The sequence below is a fragment of the Furipterus horrens genome, unplaced genomic scaffold (genome assembly GCF_987537825.1).
Source record: "Furipterus horrens unplaced genomic scaffold, mFurHor1.1.pri manual_scaffold_3, whole genome shotgun sequence".
Lineage (NCBI taxonomy): Eukaryota > Metazoa > Chordata > Mammalia > Chiroptera > Furipteridae > Furipterus > Furipterus horrens.
The window spans coordinates 5,223,625-5,241,487 of record NW_028327173.1 but is presented as its reverse complement, the minus strand read 5'-3'; the positions used below and the strand labels follow the sequence as shown (position 1 = coordinate 5,241,487).

At 50.3% G+C, this 17,863-nt stretch overlaps 1 long non-coding RNA gene across 1 annotated transcript; it reads right to left on the bottom strand.

The window, feature by feature from the left end:
• Positions 1 to 383: 383 nt before the first annotated feature.
• LOC150014144 (uncharacterized) lies at positions 384 to 16,106 on the bottom strand. Its single transcript, XR_016509901.1, has 3 exons — positions 16,040 to 16,106; positions 1,531 to 1,728; positions 384 to 870 (listed from the first exon to the last, which is right to left on the bottom strand). It is a non-coding gene; the product is annotated as an uncharacterized LOC150014144 (long non-coding RNA).
• Between the last annotated feature and the right edge of the window lie 1,757 nt (positions 16,107 to 17,863).

The window sequence follows — 17,863 nt, the reverse complement described above, 5'->3', positions numbered from 1 at the left end:
ATCTGCTCCCACTAGCTGCCCAGTCCTGTACCAGCGCTATAAATAGCCTGGCCGGACCCAGCCGACCTTGGCGCAGGGGCCAGAAGACTTGGAAAGCGTGAACGGCAGCGAGATGAGGGCGGTGGGAGCGGAGCAGGCGTTGCCCAATCTCCAGGCACAGGCTGGCGACGCTCCCTCGTGGTCAGGAAAGCCCCACGGTATTCTCGGGAATTCGGCAGAGACGGGGCAATGTCCGCTGCTCCCGGTCTGGTGGTTTTCAACGCTCTGTCTGGGACAAAGGCCCGGCTCGCCTCTCGCCGGCTGAGACGGAGACGCAGCTTGGACGCAGGGCGAGGCAACGCTCCCCGTCCCAGCAGGGTCCCTGCAGGACTGGAAAGGACACAGCTCTGCAAGGAGCTGCTTCCCCTGCACATCTTAGAAGGAATCATGTAACTCTATGCTCCTGGAAGCTGCTTTTTATACTTAATAGACCAAAGGCCTGCATTTCACGTGGTACTGTGCTCTAAAACCTGCACCAATTTCCAAGGAGGAAAAAAGGAGTTTAGTGTGTGGGAGAAGGGACCTGGGAAGTATTCAGGTTCCATCTAAAAACACCGACCGCAGGCATCACAGGCCATGCTTGGGAAACCAGGGTGTGGCACAGACAAGGTTTGTGGGTGCAGCGATGAGACGCCCTCTTACTCTCTGGGGCCATTCAACACTCCCTGGGGGCTGGTCTCTGCTCAGGCCCCTGGGGAAGTCTCTGTGACCTCCCAGCGCTGTCGGATAACAGTCCTCTGGTCACTGAGTCTACAAGGTCTCTGTGTAACGGGGGTTCGTTGAAGCTAAATTTCTCCCCACACGGCTGGGCTGCTCCCAGCCAGAAGAAGCCTGTGGTGGAAGGAGGGGGAGGGGCCCTTCTTGAAGCATCGTCTGAGGCTGGGTTCTCCAGAGAAACGGCACTGATAGGATTACATCTACAATTGCTATAAAGGATCGCCTCCAAAGATTACGGAGGTGGAGGAGGCCAAGATTTGCAGCCGGCAGGCAGGAGACTCAGGAGAACCAATGGGGCAAGTTTCAGTCTGAGACCCAGTCCAAGGGCAGGAGACCAGTGCCCCAGCTCAGACACACTCAGGCGGGGAGAATTCTTTCTCATTCATTCTTCTGTTCTATTCAGGCCTTCTGTGGGCCGGATGAGGCCCGCTCCCCTTGGCGAGGGCCACCAACGTCACTCAGCCTACTGATGCCAATGCTAGTCTCATTCAGAAATACCCCCCCCCCCCAAGACACACCAGAATAATGTCTGGCCCAATATGCAGGCACCCCGTGGCCGAGTAGACACATAAAGTTAACCGTCACATCTCCCGGCTACCCTCCTCCCTCCCACTCAGGGGGTGGCCTCAGGCCGCCAGGGTAAAATGGTAGGTGGGCACCCTATAATCAGCCTTTGCTTCCTCTGGCCAAAGAAAATACTTAAAGTGGCCTTTTTCTTCTGGAAGGGGCTTTGGGGTTCCTCAGAGACCCCTCTGGCGCTGGGGTATTGCTCACCTGGGCCTCCCTCGAGGGAACGAGGACATCTTCAGCTGGTGCCTCAGCGTTTTTGCTCAGCCCCTCTCTCCCAGCGGCCCTTTCGGGATGGCTCTCTCCCATGGCCCACGTCTGGTCATTGGGGAAACACCAGGGGGTGCGGCTCTGTACCCAACTCAACAGCCGCCTCTCCATATTCTGACTTTCAGGTTTCTTCTTCTTTTAAAGTTTATTTTCAGAGAGAGGGGAAGGGAGTGAGAAAGAGGGAGAGACACATTGACCAGCTGCCTCTTGTACTCAGTTCAACAGGGGATGGACCCTGCAATCCAGGCACGTGCCCTGACCAGCAGTTGAACCAGCGTCTTTTCTATTCGTGTGACGATGCCCAACCAACTGAGCCACAGCAGCCAAGGCTGGGCTCCTTGCTGTTAAGATTTCCTGGGCATGTGACAGACACCAGTTGTGCGGCCCCTGAGCTCCTGGCTATGGACGTCATGTCTCTGAATGGCCTCCCTGAAGTCCTTACATGTCCCGCCCTCCGCCCCCATCCACGGTGGGGTGGATGTGTGTGTATGGGAAGTGCCATGGCATCCGACAACTCTCTTTAAAGAAACCATCCAATTTCCAATTTTTCCCTCTTGGCCTTGCCCACCTCCAGCCTGTTGGGAGTCACAGGTTCTCAGCTCCTTGAAGAGCCGGTATAATGCCTCACTTTGGAACCTGGGAGTAGTTGGCATCTACCGATTTGTTCTCTGCCCCGGGATTTCTGCCAGAATTGAACCAGAATTGTTTTAAACATCTGTTCCATTTGTATCGGCTGAGGGTAGTAGGCTGGCAGTTAAGTTTTAATAGCACAGTTTGTCTGCTTTGGTTTAATGAGGTCCCAGGCATTTCCAATGTCCTACTATGGCCACAGTTATACCTAAGAGGGAGGAGGAGGGCAGCTGGATGCTACTAGCGGCTGCAGACTAAAGGGTTGGTTGGTCACCTCATGGTCATCAATGGCTGCTGCAGCTCCGGGAATCATGCCCACCGTCAAGGTGGGAAGAAAGGGCATGGCCAGTCCTGTCTGTCTCTCTTAGAAGAAGAGCCAAGCCTCTTCCCGCGGGGCTCCAGAAGCAATCCATACACATGTCCTTTGACAGAACTCGGCCAGGCCCGGCCGGCCCTCTCAGCCCGCGAGGAGATGGGCGCAGAGGGGGCTGCGAGCATCGGTGTGCTCGTGTCTGCCTCCCTGAGCACCCGCCCCGACCAACGATGGTAACCGTGCTCGGGAAACCTGTTCCTGCTGTTATTCTCCCCTCCCCCCGCCAACCTCAGGGCATTGTGCAGGTAAGATGCTACATACAGGCAAAGCAGGTGTGTTCTCAAGGGGCTCCTTCTAGTTTTTGGTTAGTCCCTATATGGCGAGATACATAAACATCATACTTTTGGCTGTTGTTGCCCATGTGATAAGTTGTGGTGGCATTGCAACCCTGGCTCGAGGAAATTCAAATGTTGCCCAGGGTCCCGGATGCACTGGGACAGGTCTCCAGGCATGAACACGCGTATCAGATCATTAGGACAGGAGAGGAAGATTCTCTGCAACACCTGACAACAAAACATTTGAATAGTCTTAATATCTGTTTTCCTTTCACAGAACATTTAGTTGTAATTGGTTATATGCAGACCTTTGTAGATAGAATTGCTATATAAGCTATAAGTAGCTGAATTTCTGGTCTAAAGTTAGTTTTTCCATCAGATTTCTCCAAGAGAATCAAATGATTTCCTGAAAGTAGGCTGGCTACACTTTCTGGCTAGTTGAACACTTTTAATGTAAGTTACTCCTTCAGTCCACTAAATCTTGTCCTTCAGGCCTGAAATAGCTTCAAAGTTACCAGGCTCAGTGATGGAAGAATCTGGCTGACATGTGATGAAAGCCTTTAAAAAGCATAGTAATCAAAACAGCCTGGTACTGGCATAAAAACAGACACATAGATCAATGGAACAGAATAGAGGGCCCAGAACTAAACCCATGCCTTTATGGTCAATAAGTAGCTTACAGAGGAAGCAAGCACATATAATGGGGTGAAGATAGTTTTTCAATAAAAGGTATTGGGAAAACTGGATAGATATGTGCTAGACCACCTTCTTAAACCACACAGAAGAATAAACTCAAAATGGACTAACGACTTAAATGTCAGACTCAAAACCATAAATCTCCTGGAAGAAAACATCGGCAGTAAAATCTCAAAATTTCTCTTAGTAATATTTTTTTCTGACATATCATCTCAGGCAAAGGAAAGGGAGGAAAAAAAAATAAACAAACAGGACTACATTAAACTCAAAAGGTTTTGCACAGCAAAGGAAACCATCAACAAAATGAAAAGACAACCCACTGAATAGTAGAATATATTTGCCAATGATACGTCTGATAAATGGTTAACATTCAAAATTTATAAAGAACTTATAAAACTCAACACCCAAAACACAGACAATCCAATTTAAAAATGGGCAAAGGACCTGAATAGACAAGTCTCCAAAGAGGACACACAGATGGTGAGTAGACATACGAAAAGATGCTTAACGTCGCTGACCATCAGAGAGACGCAAATCAAAACCACAGTGAGGTACCACCTCACACCGGTCAGAATGGCCATCATCAACAAACCAACAAACAACAAGTGCTGGCGAGGATGCGGAGAAACGGGAGCCCTAGTGCACTGCTGGTGGGAATGCAGACTGGGGCAGCCACTGTGGAAAGCAGTGTGGAGATTCCTCAAAAAATTTAAAAATGGAGTTGCCTCTTGACCCAGTGATTCCACTTCTGGGAATATATTCGAAGAAACCTGAAATACTAACTCGAAGACTGTATGTGCCCCTATGTTCACTGCAGTGTTATTTACAATCGCCAAGACCTGGAAGCAGCCCGAGTGCCCGTCAGTGGATGAGCGGCTAAAGAAGCTGCGGCCCATTTACACAGTGGAGCACTGCTCGGCCTTAAAAAACAAGGGAATCTTACCCTTTGCAACAGCATGGATGGGCCTGGAGAGTGTTAAGCTAAGTCAAATAAGCCGGTCTGAGAAAGACAAAGGCCATATGATCTCACTTACATGTGGCATCTAATGAACAAAACAAACCGATGAACAAAAATAGAACCAGAGGTGGGGATACACGGAACAGACTGACAGCTGTCAGAGGGGTCGGGGCTTGAGGGGCTGGGTGAAGAAGGTGAAGGGATTAAGCAAAGAAGAAAACTCACAGACACAGACAACAGGGAGGTGATGCCCAGAGGGAAAGGGGAGTGGGGGAGGGAGAGGAGGGGAAAGGGGGGATAAACGGTGATGGAAGGAGATCTGACTTGGCGTGGTGAACACACAGTACAATACACAGACGACGTATTACAGAACTGCACACCTGAAACCTATATAATTGTATTACCCAATGTGGCCCCGATAAAAGTCAATAAAAATGGGCGAAAAAAGCTTCCTGGGAGCCCCACACACACAAAAAGAAATTACTGATGACGACACTATTAGGTATGGGAGGAGGTGTCCTTCCCACTTAAATCGGGATAGCCCAGCAGTTCCGCCCTGCCGCTCAACTGGGAGAGTAATGGGTGAGAGGAGGAAGTAGTACGGGGGAGGTTCCTGCCAGGCTCTCTTTGTGCCTCAGTTTACTCATTCCAACCGGAAGGATAATTTAATAGCTATCATATATAGAGCTTATTATAGAGATTGCTGTTTCAGCCAAGCATTGCTTTTATCTTATCATAGGTTTTATTATAATACCAGTTATCAATAAATTATATCATTCTATTAAAAACCCTGGCTTCTTAAGTATACAGGGTGGGGCAAAAGCAGGTTTACAGTTGTTTGCAGAGAAAATAACGCAATCATTAAATAAATAGTACAAGAATAAACTTTCAGGCAGTCACAACTGGAAGCCGACTTTTGCCACACCCTGTATATAAAAATGGCTACATCCAGACAATGGAGCATTATTTAGCCCTACAATGAAAGCTATCAAGCCATGCGAAGACACAGAGGCCCCTTAAATGCACGAAGCGACCAACCTGAAAAGGCTGCACACTGTATGATTTCAACTATTGTACATGACATCCTAGAAAAGGCAAAGGTATGGAGACGTACGAAGATCTGTGGTGGCCAGGGGATGGGGAGGGAGGGACGAACACGGGACGGGATTCTTAGGGAGGGACACAGCAATGGCAGACACATGTCATTACCCATTGACTGAAAGTCCACAGAATGCACCATGCCAGGAGTGAACCCTACTGTGTATGCGGACTCCGGGCCATACTGATGTGCTGGTGTAGGTTCATTGATTATGGCAAATGTCCCCCTCCTCTGGTGGGGAATGTGCATAGTGGGGGGGCTGTGTATCGGGGGGGGGAGCAGGTATATGGGACACCTCTGTACTTTCCCCTTAATTTTGCTATGAAACTAATACTGCTCTAAAAATAAAGTCTATTTAAAATATATAAGGAAACAGTTCACGAGAGGCCCAGGTCTATCTATTCTCAGAATCCAGCCCATTTCTTTTCCAAGGTCTGCCAACAAATCCTTCCTCCGTACTTGAGATGGATGTCATGTCAGGTGGAGGGAGACCGTCACCGATCCTCCTCCAGAAAAGACATTTATTCCGGCAACTTCACCTTCCTCGGCTTCCGTCTCCCTCCAGGCTCCCTGTGCTCACTCCGCGTGCAGAGAACATCGCCCGGTCAGCAGTATACACCGGCCCTTAGACGCAGGAGTATTATTTAGTCTAGAAACTCTCAGAGGAAATATCCGCTTGCACGTGAAAAATCCCTGGAATTTCTCTGTTCCTCTCTGTCCAACGTCCCTGTATCTGTGAGACAAACTTGAAAAGCTTCTGCACACAAACGCTGCCTTGTTCGGGGCTGGCCACTGCGGGCTTGGCTCCAGCGCACTTCTGTCCCTGCCGCTGTTATTCTGAGCTGCTCCTCTCCCTCTGACTGCGGCTGTGCCCAGGAGGAAGAATAGGAGGAGGAAGAGCAGGGGGAGGACCCTCTGAGGATCAGAGCTGAGAAGTTTTACACAATTGGGGAAATAGAGGAATAAAATCCGGTCTTACACCCCGGTCCCTGAGGATCTGAGCCACCCCGCTGCTCACGCCACAGTCAAGTCAGGGAAGGTTCTGGACCTAGAGGACAATGAGCGATGGGCCCGGCTCCTGACATCGTCTTATTCTCCCTCTTCCTTAGATTGCTTTTGCTGCACATCCTTCCATCTGCCTGTTCCCAGGCTTCCTCATCCTCCTAAATTCTCTTTCTTTCTCTCTTGAGTGCCCCCTTCAAACCCCCCTGGTGCTGACAGATCTGGAGCTCATTTAGATAAGGCCGCCTGGGGCCCGGACACATCCAAGGGTATATTGAGTGGCTTCACCTTCTCTTAAAACACTCAGGGAAACTGTGCTTTCTTCCCCATCTCTGGGCCCCTCTCTGCCCCTGACCCCCCAACAGTGTTTCCAGGACCGTCTTGTCTTCGTCTGAGCCTGTTTTCAGCGGGTGAAAGACCACTACTTCCCAGTTCCTTTTCTAAGTGTCTCTCTCTCTGCGCCAGCAGGCTGTGCTGAAGGAGACGGGCATGGCAAGGGGCTGGCGGAGAAGAATCCGCGGGGAAGAGAGCACCCCTTGGAAAACAAGAGAGAGTCAGGCAGCTGGTGTGAAAGTTTTAAATAGAAGCCTGCTTACACGGCACTTGGAGGACCCGGGCCTTTGCAGAAGACTAACATTTAACTTCCAGACAGTTCTGGGACAGTCTCAACATCACATGAATCCACTGTAGCAAAGCCTACAGCCCGGTGGCCCGTTCTGTCTGTGCATCTCCGATTCCAAGCTTAGGAGTTTATTTTCTAAGTTACACGCTAAAGCTCTCACATTCCAACACACACACACACACACACACACAACTGTTTTTCAAAATGCAGTCATACATGGGAATTTTATGACATCAAACCCTGAAAAATGTGGAAACTTCAGCTTCAAACTACTTAATAGGGGAAAATAATAAACCTCTTGAGTCGCAATTTCTTTGCTCTGCTCCTGGCTCATTTCTGAACGGTGACTGGCGCGGGGTGAGCAGACGGGGCTCCGGCGGCATAATCCGGTATTCATATATGCCTGGTCTTGGCACTGTGGAGTGCGGTGCGGTCTCTGATCTGGAAATATTTTCCCTTCAGACAGGAACAGAGAGGTTACTTTTGGGTCACTCCCAGCCTCACAAAAGGCTTTTCACACTAGATGAAAGCAAAGCGGTTCTGATTTGTCAGGAGTAACCACTAAGCTTTCAAATTCTAAAGATGGGGTGAGCCTCGGGGGCCAGCCGGCCTGCCTCTGGGGCAGGAGGCTGGTGAGCACCCACGTTGGGCTGAGAAGGGCAGGGCTCCAGTCGGGCGTAGAGGGCAGCGGAGGCCCCTCTTCCCCCAGGTGTCCCTTACGCAGACTTTCCAGCCTGGCCGTTGGCTGCAGGCGCCGGCCCCCTGCCCGAGGCTTGAGCATCCGCGTTCTCTGGAAAGCCCGGGGAATGGCCGCCTGCCTGCGCAGCTGCCTCGCCCACAGCGCTACCAGTTACACAGCTCTGCTCCCAGCCGGGGAGAGTGACAGCATTCCAAATGCATTTCCTCCTAGAAGCGCATAAAAAGCCGGGACCTGCTGGCCCTGGCGGAGGGAACACCTGCGTTCCTAAGTCACAGAAGGCTCTGTCTTTCCGTGACCCCATTTTCCTGTGTCTGCTGGGAAAGCAGAGTGTACAGAGTGGAAGGGGCAGTGAGGTGGAGGGACAGGCACAGCATCTGTCCAAGACCTCCGATCTCTCTGAGGAATCAACAGATAGTTTCCTGGAGCTCAAAGACCTCAGTACCTTCAGGGACAGTGAATTCCTCAATTGCCAGAGAAACTTTTGCAAAAACACCCAGTGCCTAGACCAGTGATGTGTGCGCAGCGGCCACTCCATAAATCTCATGGTGTGGATATGAGCACGGACCTGGGCATGGGACTGGGCAGCGAGCAAGAGCCCAAATCCCGTGCCCGCGTGAAGCTGGCCCTCCAATGGGCGAGGCAGATAAGGCAGGAACAAGCACTGTGCGCTGTTCTTGAGGGGATGAGAGTTTGGAGACAACCAGACGAGGGAGGGGATGCGCGTGGGAGGGCGCACTGGTTCTCCGGCCCGTAAGGGAAGCCCTCACCACTCACCGGGCATGTGAGGGAGACCTACAGGGAGAGAGGGTGCTGTGTGGGGGACCTGCAGTGCTGCAGGAGGGGGAACAGCGTGTGCGGAGGCCCCGGGGTAGGTGGGCGTCTGGTGCATTCAGGCTTCAGGAAAGTGGCCGGTGCAGCTGCAGCCACGCGGGCAGGGCACAGGCAATGAGGCCAGAGAGCATGAAGGAGTGAACTCTGCTCGGGGTCCCATCTTCAGAAACTTCCAGGGCCATATCCAAGGGAAATTATACGATGACAGGACAGTGACAGTGGCGGATAGAACAGGCTACAGAACTGATGGCAAGTCACCGGTGTTGGGGCAACAGCAACAGGCAGACAACTTGGCACCCCGGCTCTGAGGGGGGCTGTGCCCTGGGGGAAGCGTGTGAACAGGCTGTTTGGACCCTACAGGAATGCCAACCCTCAAGTCGGGGGCGGTGTTCTGAAATCCGTGGCAGCCACACCGACCCTTTAGATAAGAGGCTGGAGTCTTCACCCCAAAATGACCTCTGTTCAGGTCAAAGGGAGAGGGCGCAGCTCTTTAAACCCAGGGCGGCGTCTGCACGTTGCTCTAGTCCTGCGTGGGCGTCAGCAGCGGCTGGTCTCACCGTTTTGTCACGGGGCGACAACCCAGCACTTGGCACACCCTCTGCCTCGTTCATGTCGAGAACGAGGGTGCTTCCTCCTTGAATCTGCCTTTGCACCCAGTTCTTAAACCACCTCCTTTCCCAGGTTCACCCCCAGGTTTTGTTAAGCACAGGAGGCCTGCGATTATTTGGGGATCCAAACCAGAGCGCCGTCTCTGAGCTTCCTACGACTTGACCGCACCAAGAAGAAATCGCCACCGGGGCTGCTTCGGGCTCCAGCCACACGCTGCCTGGTGCTCATGTCCTACTCCAACAGCTCAGGACGCCGGCGAACAAGCCCATGACAGGTGGGCCCCTTGCTGCGTCTAAGGTCACTTGGAGCTGAGCCCTGTCACTGCCGTGGCATGTCACCTTTCCTTCTTGCCCTCACCATACAAGTGCAGCCGTCCTGGAGTAAATAATTAAAAAAAAAAACAAACAAACCTGCCCTGTTTCCTGGCAGTTCTGAAGCTCCTAAGGGGCGAGATGTTGCAACAGCAAAAGGGGGCAAGCTGGAGAGCGGATGCTGTCAGTCTGTGGGAAGCTTGGACGTGATCTCATCGTGCCAGGCCGCAGCCTGGCCTCCGCCTGCCCCTGCAGGGAAGGGTGCGCTGGGCAGTGAGACGGGCCAGGCCCCAGAAAGTGCCAGAGGCCATGGCTCACCTGGGCAAACGGTGAGAGGGTTGCCCTGGGAGCCCGACGACCCTGGTCAGATTCTAGTGGGAACGTTGTGTGCTGACCAGCAGCTCGGATTCCTTTGCTGAAACCCCAGCTGTGCTGGGAACTGACCTCATTCATGAAGTAAACATTGAATCAGATACCAGCAGGCCTAGCCCTGGTGGGGTGGAAATAACATGGACGTTTCCATAATTATGAAGCTGCCAATTGGATTTGGCAAGAGAAACTCTAAATATGTCAATCGGAATGAGTTCATTACCTTTCTTTGCCAACTCAATCAGAAGCCAATTGCCTTGCTGCGGTTGAAGTTATTTGTATGAAAATGCTTTACTTACATTTTAGTTTTTATACTCCAGATAATGTACTGGAAAGCAGCGTAGTCTAGCAACTGGAAGACAATATTGGGAAGCCGCTGACTGGCGCTCAGTCCTGGCCGAGTCTGGAGCACGCCGCGTGCCAGCAGTTACCGCACTTGGCTGTGGGATCCTGTTATTGGAAGACAGGCTGGAGAGCAGGGTCTGTCCCATGATCCGGGCTCGGCTGTAACCTTGGTCCTGGTGTTTGTGCTCACCCACTGTCGGCTTACACAGGCCTCGCCCGCGCACCACACAGAGGCCGTGCGCTGAGGTCACAGGCCGCTCATGCCCTTGACTTTCCTCTGTCCCCTCGCTGCTCCTTCCTTTCCATTCGGGAGATGAAGGAGCTGGTCTGTTACTCCACAGTCACGGAGGCCACTGTTGGCAATACAGTGTCACAGTTTTGGGAGAAGGACTTTCCAATAGCTGTTCCTTTCGTATCCTCATTGACTTGTAAGGCAGCAGAACTAACGTGTGGAGCCAGAGTCCCGGGTCCCAACCCCAGCTCTCCCCCTGACAAGATGGGTGGCCTGGGGCAGGTCACTTAAACTCTCCTCTGTGCCTCCATCTCATCAGCTGTGAAAGCAGCCCCTCTGTGACAGGGTTAATTCATATGAAGCACTTAGGACACTGTCTGCCACGGAGAAGGGCTAACATTAACCTTCTGCCATTAGCGGTCTATATTATAGCACAAGAACGGCCAGAACTGTGCATAATTCAGCAGTACATTTATGAGGTGTAAATCAACAGCTACATTCCAGGCATGGCAACAAAAAGCCAGGTGACTCAGTTATGACTGGTTCACTATGTCGCTTGAATCAGTTACCTAATTTTTAAAAAAATTTCTTGATATCTGTCACACAGGGTTAATGCTTACTATTCCTTCCTTAGAATTGTCTTGTCTGATTTTTGATAGTGAAGTAACTCAAAGAAAGGCACCATCACGTGTCATTTCATCTGAAGATGACTACTGACGCTTATGTCCTTCATTCTGCACAGAGCTGAACAACTGGACGTTCTTGTCCCAGGCTGATGGGGGCTGTGTCTTTGGCTGATGACGAGAGCAGCTGGCATTTGTCAGGCTCACAAAGACTTCATTTTCCCTTAAGCTGAGCCATTCGCCCGTTTCCTTTCAGCGCTGTCACAGCTGGGCATCAATCCTCCTCTGTCCACGCTGGGGTGAGAGGAGGCAAGCCCAGTGACTTGTTCCTTCCTGATCTGAAAGCCAGCTGAACGAGGGTGACAGGACTGACCAGCCCCAGCAGGGAGCATGGAGCACCACTGAGGTCTCAGGGTACTTCGAGGGATCGTGACGAATTGAGGTAAACGTCCTTAATTTTAAAAAAGCATGAATTGGGTGAACTTAAGGCCAAAGAGCTTAGTTTGGATCACAGGCAAATTCTGGAGCAGATAATCAAGTGAATGACTGACCAGTATTTAGTAAGGATGATTATAAAGCTCAATATTGATTATCAAAGGAATCTCTCTCACTAGATTATAAATCGGGTGAACCTTCCTTTCCCACGGTGCAGTGACTTTTGACAATAGTTTGAGGGTTTTTCATGAAATCCTTATGGACAAAATAGTGACAAAAAAACTGCTAGAGCTTGAAGGGACATCTGGAAATCATGTGGCACATATATGCTTAAGGTGATACCACTTGCTCAGGGCCACATAGCTAATTAGTGTCAAGGCTGGAGGCCACGCCTGGCTCTGAGTCCCAGGCCAAGGCTCCACCCCCTGCATAGTGAGGTGGAATGTTAACAGCAGATGGGACAGTGCTGTCCCAAGGCATTCTCTAATGGCATGCCAAACAGTTCTGTCCTTGGCCCTACACTCTTTAACATTCTATCAACAACTTGGATAAAGCCAAAGATAACTGCTTATCAACTGTGCAAATAACACGAGACTGGGAGGGAAGGCCAATATGTTGGAATTACAGGATCAGGATCCAAATTATCTCAGCAGGAAAGAATGATTGGTGGACTCCAACAAGATAAAATTTAATTGGAATACATGTAAAGTTCTGCATTTAGCTCCAAAAGTTGATTGCAAAAATATAGGATGTAGTTGGAAAACATGTCCAACCTCACCCATAATCAAAGAAATGCAAATTAAAGCACCATGAGATAATTATTTTCCCCTATCAGATTGGCAACGATTAAAAGAATAAAAATTCTCCATGTTTGGTGGGTAGGGCATGGGGAAATAGGCTCGCTTATAAACCACTGAGGGCACATAAACAAAATTTCCCTTTCTGGAGGGTAATCTGGAAATATATAGCAAAAGCTATAAAATGTACCATTTGTCCCAGCAATTTAATTTATAGAAATGTATGCAAAGACAAGTATGCAAAGGTTTATATACAAGGAAATTCACAAAAGCACTGTTAAGAAAATAATACTTTTGGAGTTGGGTGTTCGGTTTGGAACAGAAGACCTGGAGGCCTCAGAAGGGTGCCATCCAGCTATTGTCAAATACTTGATGCTATAACGAGGAGGGATTAGGGCCTGTGTCACTCTGGAAGGCCAGACCAAGACTTACAGGAGATAGATGTGGCCTAATGTTACAAAGCAAATTCTAACGACCAATTCCGTCCAAAATGAGACTGGGCTGCCTCGTACATTCCCAATCACTGGCAGACGACCCTCTGTCCAGGGTGTTAAAGAGGAGAGTTATTGTTCTTTAGCCACTGGGATGAAATGTTCACCTTGGTGCCTTCCGACAAAAAGAGGCAAAGAGTCTTTGCTGCACTAAATCACCAAAGGGTAGAGTCATCATTCAAGCTGAAGCTGAGTGAGAGGTCACACCAAGTTCCACTTCCTGACTCTGAACTCTGTGAATGAAATGAAACCTTCCCGCTGCCCAACACAACTCTTACTGAGAGCCTGTGGGAGGGGGGGCCCATCTCCCTTCACCCCAGTCTCTTAGGAATACCTGCTGTGTATCAGTTCCCCAAAGATAAACCTAAGGAAAGCTTTTAGCTGAATCTGAAGAAAAGAAATAAAAATGAATGCTCCTTCTCACTAAATCAATTCTACCGTTTTGGTTCCCAGTAGACAGAAGCATGGGTAAGTGTTCAACTGCTCTATCCACATCTTTTCTCATTTGCATTCATTTCATCTAAAACTTTCAGTTTGAATCATAAATCACATCTATCTAAACTATATCCAGCAGCCCCAAATACAGAGGTTTGGACTTTTCAATGCTTATCCTTAGTGAGTTCTTACAGCTGCTCACCACTTCCATTTTTGAAGTCCCTTCCTGGTCTGTTTATTGTTCAGTCTTCCCATCAACTGTATGCTGTGTCATTATTTAAAATACTCATAATTGCCTGGACTGGTGGGGCTCTGTAGGATGGGCATCATCCTGTAAACCAAAAGGTCATCAGTTCGATTCCCAGTCAGGGCATGTGCCTGGGTTGTGGGCCAGGTCCCCGGCTGGGGACTTGAGAGAGGCAACCGATCAGTGTTTCTCTCGCACGTCGATGTTTCTCTTTCTCTCTTTTTCCCTCCCTTCCCTTCTCTCTAAAAATAAATAAAATCTTTAAAAAAAAATACTCGTAGTTAACCCCTTCCTGAACCCTAACTGTGAGATACTCACTCACATGCAGTCTGCCAGGTCGTCCTCACTATCACACAACTCTGGAGCTGGGACTAGCCTCCTTCCAGCCCATCTGTGGTTGGTATAATCTTTTCATGAGACAACTCATCACATCACCAAAAACAGACCTAGGTGGCCACCAAGGTCCTGCACAGGCTGCTCCCCACCACGCCCAAGGAATCTCCTACCAGGGCCCCTCACTCTGAGCTCAGGCCACATGGGCCTGTCATTTCTTCCATGTGTCATAGTCCTTCTGGTCATAGGATTTCTACATATATTCTTCCCTTTGCCTGGAAGGTTCCCCTTGTCCCATCTCTTCATCCTATGCATCGCTTGGATCTTAATGAATGCTATGAGCTGAACTGTGCTCTCCTCTCCCCACTCTCCAATTTATATGTTGAAGTCCTAACCCCAGTACCTTGGAATGTGACTGTATTTGAGGACAGGGCTTTTAATGAGGCAATTCTGTTCACATGAGGCTGTTAGGCTGGGCTCTCATCCAATCTGACGGGTGTCCTTACAAGATATTACACCTGGAGAGACAGCAGGGGTGCAAGTGCATGGAGGAAAGACCAGGTGAGGACTCCGTGAGAAGGGGCCCGTCTGCAAGCCAAAGAGAGAGGCCTCAGGAGAAACCAAACCTGCAGACACCTTGACCTTGGACTTCTTCCCTCCAGGACCGTGAGAAAATAAATTTCTATTGTTGAAGCCATCTAGTCTGTGGCATTTTGTATGGCAGCCTAAGCTGATTAATAGAATTAAGGAGTCATTGCCGTGCCCTGGCTGGTGCGGCTCAGTGGATTGACCATCATCCTGTGAAGTGAAAGGTCGCTGGTTTGAATCCCAGTCAGGGCACATGCCTGGGTTGTGGGTCAGGTCCTTGGTTGGGGATGCATGAGAGGCAACCGATTTATGTATCTCTTGCACATTGATATCTCTCTCCCATTCTTTGTCCCTTCCTTCCCCTCTCTCTGGAAAAAAAAAAAAAAAAAGTCATTGCCTCAAGAGAGCTCTTCCCCATTCCTCCCCCCTTCAGCACTACTGCTTGTCATAATTTGTGTAATCATTTATGTGGATGACTCAACGGCTCGCTGGCAACCCTTCCTCGGCATATGGACCCAGGGGACCGAGGCAGCATGTGCGGTTAGGCTCTCCATTCGCCTCCAGCAACGCTGTGTTCGCTGGGCACACAGAGTGGTGTTTCACGTTGTTGAGTGAAAGGCAGATGTATTATTTCACTGATATTAAAAATGAGAAAATGGAGGCTCAGAAAGGTTACACTTTCTAAAGGTCACAAAGCAGCCAAGTGACAAAGGGCGATGGGGACCCAAGCTCCGAAAGCTCTACGAGTTAACCCTACTGAACCCTCCAATGCTGAAACACATCCTTTTACTCAACAGCTACTGAGCACCTGTCGTGTGCCGGCTTCTATCTAGGCATTGGGGATACAGCCGTGACACAAGTGACAAAACTGCTTCTTTCATACGGAGAGGACATCAAGTAAGAAGGAAGAAATGTCATACTCTACGTCAGAGGTGCCAAATGCAAAGGAGCCTAATGGCAACGTGGGATCGGGGAGTCAGATTTGTAATTTACAGTCAGGAGGAGGACTTTTTGAGTAAGGAGTGTTTGGGCCGAGCCCCGAAGGGGGTGGGGGAGGGGCCCGGCGGATATCTGAGGACAGGCTCCTTGCAGGGGTAAAAGCAAGCGCAGTGTCCCAGAGGCAGAAGTAAGCCCGGCCAATGACCCGCGTGGCTGGAGGAAGGTGAGGGAGTCAAAATCGGGAGCGAGCTCAGGGAGTTTCAGGGGCCTGGCGGCGCGGGGCACGTCCGGCCAGGACAAAACTTCGTCCTCTGCTGAGAGAGGAGTCTGTGCAAGGCGTCGCACAGAGCGGCGACCAGTGTAAGCCTGACTGGGACCTCCTGCCCTACGCAGAGTCCGACCAAGAGCAGCTTTAAATTCTACTTCCGTTGGACCAGTGGCACTTCCGATATTTACTAATGTAGTTCAAGAAACCCCGCAAGATGAATTTCGGGCTCTGACTCTACCTTTGGGGGCTCCTGAGAATCGCCAGCCGAGACGGCGCGAGAGCGGCCGCTATGTCAGAGAACCCACGCGGACTTCCGGAACCTCACCTACGTCAGCTGACCAGCTCTCCTCCAATCCCGTCTCGGGGCGGGGCTCGACGCGTCGTCTCCATAGCAACGCCTCTGCCGGTCCCGCTCAGGGCTTCCGCACCGCGGGGGGGGAGGCGCACTAGGGTGACGTCACGCCCTAGCGGCGCTTGAGTGACGCCAGCCTTGGCTTGGCGGGGGGCGGGGAGGGCTCCGCAGCCTGGCAGGTGTGAGAAGGAGCGTGGCTTTGGACGCTGCGCATGTGTCACCTCAGGTTGGCACGTGTGTGGCTTTTAAACACCAAGTCCTGGGCCTGCCCAGTTATCTGCCAGCCCTCGCGGTCGCGCCTTTAATCTTAGCCAGAGAAATCGTGGGAGATGCTACCGTTCCATCTGGCTTTCTGGGTGCTATCCTGGGGGCAGATGTGCGAGAATCAGACCATTCATTCAGTTTGTCTCCTTAGTCTCTTACCTCTTCCGGTACATTCCTCGTTGCACCCATAATGCCACCCGCCATTCTGAAAATGCCAGCTGAGGTCCCAAATTGCGGTTGCCAGCAAGCTTCATCAGACTATCTCCTTTCTAAACCGATGCTTATAAGATCAGCAAGCAAACTTTTGCGCTCTTTGTAAAGTGAAGGTACCCAGATTCCTACTGCAGGCCTGAGTTCTCTAAGTGAAGCGCTTGAACTTGTAAGGGCTTTTGTGACTTGTGTTGACTGCTTTTGGTTCTTTCCACCTGCTTTCACATGTTTAGCCAGGATCCAAACAGTCCACCTGGCTAAGTAAATGACTTCCAGGTAAATGAATTGTCACTGTTCTGAAACTTATGAGGCTTGGGGATACACTAATGATCACGGTTCTGCCACGGATGATAATTCATTCCATTGACTAATTCAGGAAATGTCTATCGAACAACTGTGCCAGGCACCGTTTATATTATTACCGTTCATTGTAAGAATGAAGTGTGATCTTCTAGGATGTAGCATTTGTCTAGGAGTCAGATTTGATTTTGAACTGTGGCTCTGCTCCTTCCTGGCTGAGTGATCTTGGGTGAAGTATGAACCCTCTTTGCATCTTAATTTCATGATTCATAAAAATGGGCAAAATAAATGCCTGCTTACGAAAGGTGACCTATATGAAAGTTAAAGCTCATGCCACGGTTTGAAGAGCCTTTTCCTTCTACTTCCTGACATCTCTTCCCTTCTCAGTCTCTATCTGTCCCATACCTTACACAGGATAATGCCGCTCGTGGGAATACAGCCCCCTGACCAGCACACAGCCTCAGAGGTCATCAGCAGATTCTCCTCGAATTGTTTTAAAAACAGCTTTCATCCAGACGCTGCTTTTTGTGGGTCTGTATGCTGAGGCCAAGTTATATTTAAGCAGAGCCCTCCCACCTCATCCCCAAACAAGCTCCTCTAAAACCACTCAAATCCAGAAGAAGGAAAAAAAAAAAAAATCCCTTTCTTCAAGTGCATGGTGACTTGAAGCTAAATATGTACCGGGTGTCGGAGGGTGGCCTGTGAGATGGGGTCAGATCCTGGGTCACTGTCTGAGGAGGACAAGGCACTGCAAGGGCTGGGGAGCGGGTGTCTGGCTGCCCTGTCACCACAAGGCCTGTGGTTTCCAACCCTGTCTGCATCCTCGTCCCACTGAATAGCAGCAGGAGAGAAAACAGACGTGCGCACCGGTGGTCACACACACACACATGCAGACTTGCTCGGCCTTCAGAGGAAGTGGAGCACCAGATGTTCTGG